This window comes from Lytechinus pictus, chromosome 15 (assembly GCF_037042905.1).
Source record: "Lytechinus pictus isolate F3 Inbred chromosome 15, Lp3.0, whole genome shotgun sequence".
NCBI lineage: Eukaryota > Metazoa > Echinodermata > Echinoidea > Temnopleuroida > Toxopneustidae > Lytechinus > Lytechinus pictus.
The window spans coordinates 2084376-2096116 of NC_087259.1; the positions used below are offsets into that span (position 1 = coordinate 2084376).

General features: G+C 36.4%; 1 long non-coding RNA gene across 1 annotated transcript; it reads right to left on the reverse strand.

The window, feature by feature from the left end:
• Positions 1–389: 389 nt before the first annotated feature.
• LOC135156831 (uncharacterized) lies at positions 390–7481 on the reverse strand. Its single transcript, XR_010295875.1, has 3 exons — positions 7334–7481; positions 4322–4441; positions 390–3963 (listed from the first exon to the last, which is right to left on the reverse strand). It is a non-coding gene; the product is annotated as an uncharacterized LOC135156831 (long non-coding RNA).
• Between the last annotated feature and the right edge of the window lie 4260 nt (positions 7482–11741).

Genomic DNA, 11741 nt, shown 5'->3' on the forward strand with positions numbered 1-11741 from the left:
AGTATCACAGGAAAGTACTACAGAACAGTACTACAGGACAGTACTGCAGGAATACCAAGAGACCTTACCGCAGGACAATTCCTGCAGTACTGTCCTGTGGTATTCCTGTGATACTGATCTTTGATATCTTCTGTGGCATTATTGGTCTCATCCTGCAGCCTTCTTGTGATACTTTACTGTGGCAATCCTGCAGGGGTATTCTTGTTGATTTCCTGTGACAATCCTATGGTATTGTCCTGTAGTAGTCTGTGCGATTTTCTCACGACACCGTCCTGCACTGGTTTGTTAGGCGTAGTAGTTTGTAAGAATTTCCTGTGATCCAGCACAACAACTTTGACATCTTGACTAATGAAAAGAGGCGTGAAAAAACCCACAAATTTGCAAAGACGTTAAAAGCATATTCACATACCTTTATTATGTATGAGCTGTATTATGCACAGTATAGAACATCTTTGATATCATAAATGACTGCTAGAATAATGCAGTAACATTTCATCTTTAGGATAAGACATGTACAAAGATTTATATCCATGAACATTGAGATGCCACATGAACTACTTTCACTATTCATACATTGCTGCCATTTTGAGATCACATAAAGAAAGCTAGATTCGACCCAGAATCCTTCCCTCTAACACAACAATAAGCGATTATTATTAATACCTTGGTCACATTCCTTGACCGGTTGCCTTACGGCGAGACAAAATCAGCAGTTTTAGGTATTCCTGTACAAACCACCCACGTGTAGCTGGTAGTAGCTGGTACAAGGATGATTAAGACTGTTAATTTTGACTCGACGTAAGGCCACGAGCCGGCGAATGTAACCAAGGCTTAACCAGTATTATGGTTGCAAAAAAAACTGTAATAGCTGAGCAATTGCATTTTCCCCTTCTTGTCAACACCCGATTGGCTTAATACTAAAAGCATAACATCCTTTACTCAACCATGTTATGAAACAATGGATAACCACTTCTGCATGTACAGATACATGGTGCACATACAGTAAGGGATGAAATTATGATGTGTTGATCACCAGTATAAACTTAAAGTACATGAACGTAATCATAATCACTTCATTTTGCTCAGAATTCACTTAAGTCCATAAATACTGAAAGATATTTTTGAATGAATTTCACATGATTTAGAACGTTCACCATAGGTTAGAAAAAATATGAACATAAGATTACTTTGCCAAAACGTAGATCAAATCTATTGAGACATTAACCTTTTTGACATTGAATAGGCATATCATTTTACACAGTCTTCTTGTCTAAGAATTGCTCCAACTACGTATTGAAGGGTTATATATGAATGTAAGCATGAGCCCATCATAAACACGAAATTGCGGCATGTAATTTGATTTGCTACATGTCATAATTGATAACTAAATGACGTTCAATACTTGATGTTGCTACATAAAATAATTAAGGTCATGTGGCAATGTGAATTCATACCTACTCGAGTCATTTAGTAATTTCAATTAGTATATGACCTAATTAATTATGACATATAGCTCAAAATTGACTTGAATAATTATGACCAATTTGATTGACCTCAATTATTTGAAATAGCAACATCAATTATTTAACATAAGCACTCTCAATCGAGGTGGAGTAACTCTTCTTTAGGTCATGTTACTATTCGAATTGGAACATGTCATTGTTTAGGTCATGCAGCAATTCAAATTACTTGCTCAAGTAAACAATTACAATTGTAATATCACGCAAAATGAATTAGCTGTACATGACATAATTCTGTTCTTTGATGGGCTTATGCTTCCATATATTAAGTAAATGGCTTTAATTCTTAATGATTATCCAAAAATTCATATACATAAAATAAACCAATATGAAGAGCATCATATCCAAAGTGATCACCAGTTCACCCAATGTTACAGTACAAAAATAAAAAGCTGATTTTCTTATGTACTTTCACACATCTTATACATGTGCACTGTATGTCACTTGACCCTGGCAGACAATAGAATTGACAAGCAGTGAGTCCTACATGTACATGTAGCTGCCTGGTTTGCATACTTTAATGTTATATGAATTTCAATCATGGCCATGTGCTGTTTATACACTAAATGGAGGGATCTTGTCATAATGTTATGTCAATTAAAAACTGAATAAAATCCCAATTATCCTGAATAGCTAGACTAGCCCCCTTGCAATGGACATTGTAATCTTGTTTTCTTTTACCTTTCATTATTTTTGAAAATTTTCATACAACTAGGGCTGGGACTAAAACCCGGGTACCCGAGTAGAAAAATCAATACCCGATACCCGAAAATTGCTCACCAGTATAATGTACATGTATTTGATTTGTATTGCGTAGTGTAAGACATGATTGTAACTCATTACAAAAGTACACAAGCCTCATTTTGAATTTCACCAATTACCCTCTAAATATCCATAAATATACAAGTTTTCAAGTGATGATGATGTGACCGAGATCGTTCAATCATCGCCATGTTTCTTTTGCAGCGCAGTGACGTCATCCAGCCACTGCGACGCAAACCAATTTATGAATGAAAATATAGTAAGCATGCGCATTGCAAGCCTCAGCCCCACGCAGTATTACGTCAAAACAAGTCTGCAATACTCTGTCACCTCATACCAAAATCGACCTACGAAGCACCAGCCAATCACGTTCTTGTTACCATTTTTAGTTCATCATAAACCGAAAATGGGAACACGATCGTGATTGGCTGGCGCATTTGACGCTCCGAAACCCGGAAATCAATTGACTTTGTTCACGTAGCGATACAAACTCACGAACACGATGTAATATCGATGCTACTTCGTAAGATTTTGACGGAAAAGCAAGAATAAAAATTTGCTTACCTGTGCAGTATCGGTGAGAAAACCTTTTATAATTCATATGATATATAGGAAAGTGGAATTCTAGGTCGATTTTGGTACGAGGTGACAGAGTATTGAAACTTGTTTCGATGGAATACTGCGTGGGGCACGGGAGGCTTGCAATGCGCATGCTTACTATATTTTCATTCATAAATTGGCTTGCATCGCATTGGCTTGATGACGTCACCTATGGGGTTTTTCCACCAGTCATATTTCAAGTGACATGATTTTCAGGTACCCACCCGAAAATTACCACGGGTACCCGAAGAGAAAAAACCCGAAAGTCCCAGGCCTACATACAACTCTTTGTTTTTTTTTATACTTTATCAAAGCTTTTATGATTATAAATGTAATTAAATAATTTGACTTGATAAATGTATATTACTGGTATACTAATTGTGAATTTTTAGCAAGAAACAGTATTTGTGTTGGATTAATACATAAAAATGTTGCGAAATTTCGGAACAGCGTACCCAGGCATCACAAATTTGGTCTCAAAAGATGTGCAAGACTTGAAAGTAAAAAGGCAGCTAACAGCCTCCCAGTTATTAACCCTTAGTTAAATTGGACCAATTTGACCCCCCCCCCTTCCAAAAATTTTGCGACCATGCTGTCGCACAATTTTTTTAAAACATGCCTCTTTCTAGTCTTGTGCATCTTTTGAGACCAATCTTGTGTCACCCGGTACGTGGTTCTGTAATAACGTGACATTATGTAAGTACATGTCATACCAAAAATTGCTCAAAAACGTGATTTTGTGTACAAAGTCAATGCAATAGAGGAAAAAGTATGATATTGTATTCTAATTACGCATAAATTAGTATTATCACTTACTAACAATTTGCGTGAAATAATTTACAATTTAATTTTGTAAATTATGCCCTAGACAACCCATGTGCCAATGTTAGACGCGATTGTGCGGTCAAGATCTCAAGGAAGGGGGGGGGGGGGGCCTGGAAACCCCCCCTCCCCCCTTCCCCGGCCATATCAACTCCCAAAATACCCTGGCTTTAGTTGACTTTCTGGCTCCTCTTGAGTAGTCACCATTCATTGGACAGCTTGTTTTTATCCAAGTCTGTATAGCACGAGGCAGCTTAATCTGTAGAAAAAAAAACACATACCATTACGATAACATGAACAACATAAAAATACAAGAAATAAAGTGTTTTGCCCCCATCTAGATCTCTTTTCACAAGTACACATCTATCGGATAATGAGGTCCTTGCGGCTATCTCTCTTAGCATATTCTTGCTTATAAAAGCAAACTAAGCCGAAGAGTGACAAACAATTTATAATGCAAACAAATTGTCATAAGCACATATTGAAACTCTTTAATAAAACAATGAAGAATAAATCTACATCTTCTAACAAGGATTACACTGTATGCCACTGCATGAATACAATCTGCTTAATTTTGTAATTATAATATCTACTGAAGTGAATGCCTATATAATCACCTTTTATGAACTCCAACCGTGTCTTGTACAAGAACATGGCCTTTTCTGTGTACACCTGTAGTATCTTTCCTACATAATGCTGGACTTGCTGCTCGATCATCCAGAGATCCCTCTTTGAATCTTTAATGAAATGAAATGAATTTGAGTGACATAGTAAAATTTTATTTGCAGGTTAATACAAATACATGATGTAATAAAAATACATGATAAAACTTCTTCATTTCCATATTTCAGTGTTACAATTCAGGTGCAAAGAGTCATATTCTTTAATAATATTCAACATAAAATCAATGAAAACTAGTGCTGTTGTCGATAGGCCTCATATCGACATTGATGTCGACATACGAAGGATTTTCAAAATTCCGACATGTCGACATGCACGCACCCACATCGACATGTAAACATAAAATAAAAAGGGGTCTAGCCTACAATCACGAGTGTAAAGATTAGCTGAAAAGTTAGAAGCATTTATCCACAGTAATTGGCGCGATTAAAAGGTTTATTCAGCTTAAAGAATATCTGCGAGCTGTGCGGCAGTAGAAATACGTCAGTGCAGGGCCGGCCTGCCCGATCGAGCCGCCCTCGATATCCCGTTATAGCGAGAGTAGCATTCACCGTACCCATCCACGGAAATATGTACCCATCGCGCGCTATTCACCGTGCTTGATAATACGTTGCTCCTCAATGCATTACTTTTCACATAAACGTGAGCAGCAGCGAACACGTGTTTTTGTCAAAGTTGTGACTGCCGCAATTGAGCGCTTACTTCATATCACGAAGTCACAGAAAACTTCCCTTCATTCGTTTGGAGATCGTTGCACGGATCGCCGCGGAAGTGATACTGAAATTATCGGTCGATTTTCATTACTTTTCATTGTCAAATTGAGGAGCTTGCGTTTGCAGCAATGATCACTGTTGTAATTGGTGATTCTCAAATTGGCTACGAGTGTTATTGAGCAATGCTTTCGAAACCGGATCCTGGTACAAAAACTTGATTCTCCAGAAAAAAAATGTGGATTAAATCGGTGATTTTGGAAGCTCAATTCTTGAACTGAGCCTGTATTATATAGATCTAGTGTGGGGATATCACTCGTGTCAAGGTGAATATATTTGATTGAGAGTGTTGTTCCACGATCGAATGCTTTTTTTTTATGTTAGGGAGCCCAGGCTAAATTACGGTCCCTTTTTCATGTCGACATTGTCGATGTCGGGATTAATTTTTAAGCGACATGTCGACATGGATTTTTGTTCCCGACAACAGCGCTAATGAAAACATTAAAAGTAGAGGAGCATTTTAACCTTACTCACAGTCTGTTATTGTCGCTAAAGTCTTTACAATAAGAAGATTGGGCACTTTGCCGACATCGCGTAATGCTTTGCATCGATTTACATGTATAATAGTCTTTGTGCCTAGTCTTTTCTATGTAGTGTCTTTAATATGTAGATAAAACATGCGTCCTTTACCTAGTTAGACGAACAATTTTGGAAATTAAAGACGGATCCATATTTTATCAACCGGAAGAGAAATTAGTGCTTAAATGAAGCTATTTGAGGGATATTGATGATATTTAGGGTGAATTGACTTCACATCTTTTCGTAAGTTTGTCATGTTCATAGAAGGCCGGACTTGATTTTATAGAAACCTCTTTTAAATTTGTGGGATTGCCTACCTCGAGTGAAGTTTGTGCAGGCTCCACTCCACTTCACTATTGCTACACTACGCTCCACCTACCCAAACTTTGAGACCGTGAACTGGATCTGTCTTATTCCGAGTGACAAAAAGTGGGATCTTATGGGGGGGGATATCAAATTCATGCAACATCACGCTCTTTAAAAAAATTAAAACTAATATTCTTCCTGCACACAAAGTTTCAGTTCTTCTCCATGCCTCTATCCGTCTCAAAATTGATGATTTAGAGCCAACATGAAGTTTCTCACACGTATCAATATTCAATACATCGCATGCGTGTGAGGTCGGTCGGGTCAGACCAGGCCCGGTATCTCGCGAATATTGCATCCGCATGCAATGTTTTGAAATCGGCAGCGAATTATAAATATGTGTGAGGAACTTCATGTTGGCTCTAAATCACCAATTTTGAGACTGATAAAAGCATGGAACTAAATGAAACTTTGTGTAAAGTAAGAATATTAGTTTTAATTCTTTTTAAAAATCAAGATGTTGCATGAATTTTATATTCCCCACCCCCATAAAATCCCACCTCTGTCACTCAGAATATCAGATCGAGTTCATGGTCTCGAAGTTCGCGTCTGTAACGTTGGCGAAGAACAATAGAAAACAAGATGGCGGCGTAAACATCGGGCAAGTCTCTTCCGTCTAATCATGATATTTTTTGCATTTTTTGGAATGAATTTCTTCTTAAAAATAACGACGAGAGCGTAGAAATGTTGGAAATTAAGTTTTATCCCATGTACATGATTTAGGTCTAACGTTAGGCTAGATCTTTTAGAAGGAAAGTAGAAATCTCGGGGCCGGGGGTGAAAGTTTCAAGTTTTGGCTTCCTCTGTGTGGGTATATGAGAAAGGATCCCTGGCTTCATATGAGAGTGACCTTACGAAGTTACGTTAGTAAATGATTTTCACTCTCTAGAAGCCGCCTGGCTAGGCCTACAGCCATTCCCGATCACGATATTTTGAAAAGTGGCGGATATATTGACTTCAAATGTGACTGAGTCTGAGAGACTTGTCATGACATTTGGGAACAAATATTGGTGATGAGGTATGCTGGTATTAATCGGCCGGTGCGAAACTGCATTAGCGCCCACCCCTGACCTGGCTACAATCATGACAATACAAACATCCTCACCGCCGCCATCAATATACTACTAACTTAGCCAGCCGTTGGCCGTCCCCGGCCGCGCACACCGCAGATCAGCCCCCACCCGATAAGCGATCGGGAACAACGGCAGTGCAGTGGCCGTACGGTAATGATTAAAAAGTCGAAGAAATTTAAGTGCATGCCGCGCCAAACTACGAAAAATGGATCTAACTTACTGTTTAGCCTGTTGTGTGAATGTCTTAAGAAGTCGTTGTCCGAATCTGATCCATATTCTGTTAGTTTTTGTTGAAATATTGACGGCCTTCTTCATCAAGCTTCGGGTTCAGCTGAGCAGTTACGAACGTTTTTTTTCAAATGGCGGAACCGGAAACACATATACGGTACAGTCCGTGCGTTTGTACGGGGAGCTCGGAGGGGGGGCCGGGGGGGGTCTTACTTTTTACTTGGCAACCAGACAATTTGACTATTTTCGCCATCATTTATATATCATATTATTAACGTAAAGGAATTGAATAAAGTAAAATTCAAATATTTATTTCTTCTTCCTTTCTTTTTCTTTTCTATGTCTTTTAATTTTTTTCTTTCTCTTTATTCTTTTTTTTAATATAAGGATAGGATTTAAAAACATGTCTCACAATTTTACTGAAAATATGTTATATAGGCCTACTAGTATGCAAGTAGGATGACAAAGAAAGCAATGAGGAAAATCACAGCTCCAATCCTATGTATTTTTAATTTTATTTCTTTTCAAAAACACACATTTTATCCTTTCTTGCGATCGAAGGAAAGATCCCTTTATAAGGTTCAAGTAGTAAAAGAAAATAATCTTAGATCAAGTGCCGGCAGGGTATTTTGATAAGGGGTGGAGGAGCAAGACAAGCAAATATAAAGATACCATTTTGAAGCGAAACATAAGAAAAGATAATAACTTTGCCAACGAGGTAAAAAATAATATGATATCGGTTGTGACACTTTAAGGATGGAAAATAGTTTGAAAATATATAAATACAAACTTCATACAAATTAGAAAAAAAGAAGCAAAATAAACTGCCATCATATGTGAACAGAGATACAAGATTGTTCTTGCAATTAAAAAACATATTTACAAACTATATATAGCTTCGCATCATAAAAATAGATTGAAAATATCCAATTTTATTTGATTTAAAAAGAAATAGATATAAACCAGCCTGGCTAACATATTGCAAGGTGGCAAAGATATAAACCGGGGATATAAAGCAAAAAATAGGCCTTAAAATGGAAATTAAATATCCTATTTTTAGTTTATCCTATTCCACCTGTAAAAAATATTGTGAATAGGAGAACAAATATTGAAGTAATTTTATTTATAATAATATATTTGTAAGAAAATAGGTCCTTTTTACTAAAAAAAAATAAATAAAAAAATAGATGGGAAACTTGGAAAAATGTATTTTCTCGCAATAAAAACTTTAAGGGGCCAGAATCGCATTAAAACTTGGTTATGAAACGTGTAAAACAAAATCTTAGATAGCATTTTAACTGAGATTTATTTTTTAATCAACATTCAACGCTGAACTTTCTTATGTTAATTGTTTATCAATATTTTGTGAAAACAGATAGTGTGCACATCGTCATGAATATTCATTTGGTGGGCTGATGATGTGACATTCCCATTTTTCTTTTTTAATGTTAGATATGAAATTATGATTATCTATTTTTTCAATACATGTGTAAATAATGTGTCCCCATTGTAAAGTTGCTGCATTAAATAACTAATGCGGTTAATTAGTTGTCATTCCAATTGTTTAAGTTCTTGGTAGAAATATGTTGAATAAATCTAATTTCATATATTGTACAAAAGAACATGGGATATGACATCATCAGCCCACCTAATGAATATTCATGAGACATGCCTAAATAAAACTGTTTCATGGGAATATTGCAAATCCTTAAAATTCAACTTAACTTCGTTATTTGTCATCCGATTTTGAATAAATTTTAAGCATTTTGTTTTGTGAATTTTACTCTATTTATTGATTATCTCTAGCGTTGACCTCCCCTTCAATTATTTTCTTGTATTGTTAGAAAGAGATGGATGAAGTAGAATAATACGTTCATGCTTATATTTTTATTCATTACAATATCTCTTTGAAATTCAACCCGGCTTCCTCACAACCATTAAGCTCTAAGAGTGTTAGGTGTGTCCTGTATATTTCAACACGTACCCTTTTAAATATAGTCATTTTTTTATTATTCATCCTGTTTTTTATGAAAAATAAGTGGCGAACAAACAAAACAAAAATGATAATTGAAATTTAAAAGAGCGCATGAAAAAGAAATAACCCTGAAAACGAACAATAGTCCTCAAAATATAAGTTGCCCATTTTGGGGTCAATAATTTTTCGCATTTTTCAGTTCGCGCTTTGCTCCTAGTTTTGATCTAGTACGTATAGTACCCTTTCTCGTAGAAATAGAAGCTATCAAACTTAAAACCTCTGAGTCTCAGTAGGCATAACCCCCCCCCCTCGCTGATATAGACCTACACAATGGGACAGGGTGAAATATAATTTTGAAATAGGGCCTATATGTCACAATCTAGCTATCACAAAATTAAATTTTCATATAAAAAATTGTACTTTTTAAAATGAATGGTGCCCTTTTAAGCCATATGGCCTTCTAAAAATATAAGACTCAATACGTTACTGACCTCTCCCGAAACTGAAAAAAAAGATAAATCCCTCACTGGAAATAAAAAAATTAGTCTGTGGTACAAACAGGGCTTCCATACAAGTACTGAAGGAAACTAATTTTTTCATGTACTGTACCACAGAAAATACACCAGTAGCGTCTGTGATACAGTTTCAGTCATATTTCTGGGGTGGCTGCATGAGAAGTACCGCAGGAAATTTTGAAAGTATAGCACTGGGGTTGCCATAGAATTTTAGAAGTGCCTATATTGAGTCCTGCAGGAAATTTCAAAATTTTCATTTACCACAGAAGTATCACAGGGTTTTCATAGAAGTGTCTTTAATAGGATCGAGTACTGCAGGAAATTTCAAAATGTTCATGTACCACAGAAGTATCACAGGGTTTCCATAGAAGTGCTTAGTAATAGGAGTACTGCAGGAAATTTAAAAAATGTTCATATACAACAGAAGTATCGCAGGGTTGTCATAGGAGTACTGCAGGATATTTTAGAATTTTCATGTACAACAGAAGTACGACATAACTATCACAGAGTGATATTGTATACAGTTATGTACAACAGAAGTATTACACAGGTACGACAGAGTACCATTAAGGTATTGCATGAAATTTTCATATTTTTATGTACCACAGAAGTAGAACTATCACAGAGTGATACCACAGGAGTCCTGTAGTAATTCCTTATACAGTTTTGTACAACAGAAGTATCACACAGGTACGACAGAGTACCATTAAGGTATTGCATGAAATTTTCATATTTTTATGTACCACAGAAGTATGACAGAACTATCACAGAGTGATACCACAGAAGTCCTGTTGTAATTCTATATACAGTTTTGTACAACAGCAGTATCACACAGGTACGACAGAGTACCATTAAGGTATTGCATGAAATTTTCATATTTTCCTGTACCACAGAAGTATGACAGAACTATCACAGAGTGATACCACAGAAGTCCTGTTGTAATTCTATATACAGTTTTGTACAACAGAAGTATCACACAGGTACGACAGAGTACCATTAAGGTATTGCAGGAAATTTTCATATTTTCCTGTACCACAGAAGTATGACAGAACTATCACAGAGTGATACCACAGAAGTCCTGTGGTAATTCTGAGGTACCGTCGTGTATGACAGAAGTATCACACAGGTACAACAGAGTACCACTAAAGTACTGCAGGAATTTTTTGTAAGGGTAATATCCTCCTCGATCCAAAATCAGTTTGAAATTTGCTACGTGTGTGACTAACTATATTTTCCAAAATATTATAGTTAGGCAAATGAGCAATACAATGACTACAGTGATTTTTCTTCTCAAGCCTACCAAAAAACCTGAAATCTAAATCACATTCTGGGGCCGATCGCAGAAAGCTTTGCGATCAAACGAAACTCCAACAAATCGATGAAACGCCCTTTTCCGTCTATTTTGAAGATTAAAAAAAAATGTATGATTGAACAGAACTTTTCCAGCAAAGGTGCTCCGAATATGATTATTACAAGCTCTCCATTTACAGCTGTATCTTTATTTCACAAAAAAATAGAAATATTTCTCTATGATCAATCTGATTAAGATATTAATCAATGATTATAATGACTGAGCAGTACAATGTTCACTCGATAAAGCAACGCGTTGAAATGAAAAAGCGCTGCAAAGCGCACTGCGCGAGAAGCAGCTCTGTGGAGGCTCTGTTAGGTTGTGTTAGTGCGTTATACAATTACGTGTTAGACGATGATGATTGGCCGAAAATGTGGTTCGTCATAATATCTATTTAGAGAGGTTACAAATGGTAGTGATACAATATTACGGGGAATTCCATCCAGATCAGATGGACACATTTTGATTGGTTATAGACGTCACGTGACTTGTCTAGCCAATCATAGACAATCATGTACCATGCAAGGCCGCACCCAGCATATAATCGTGCCAAAATATG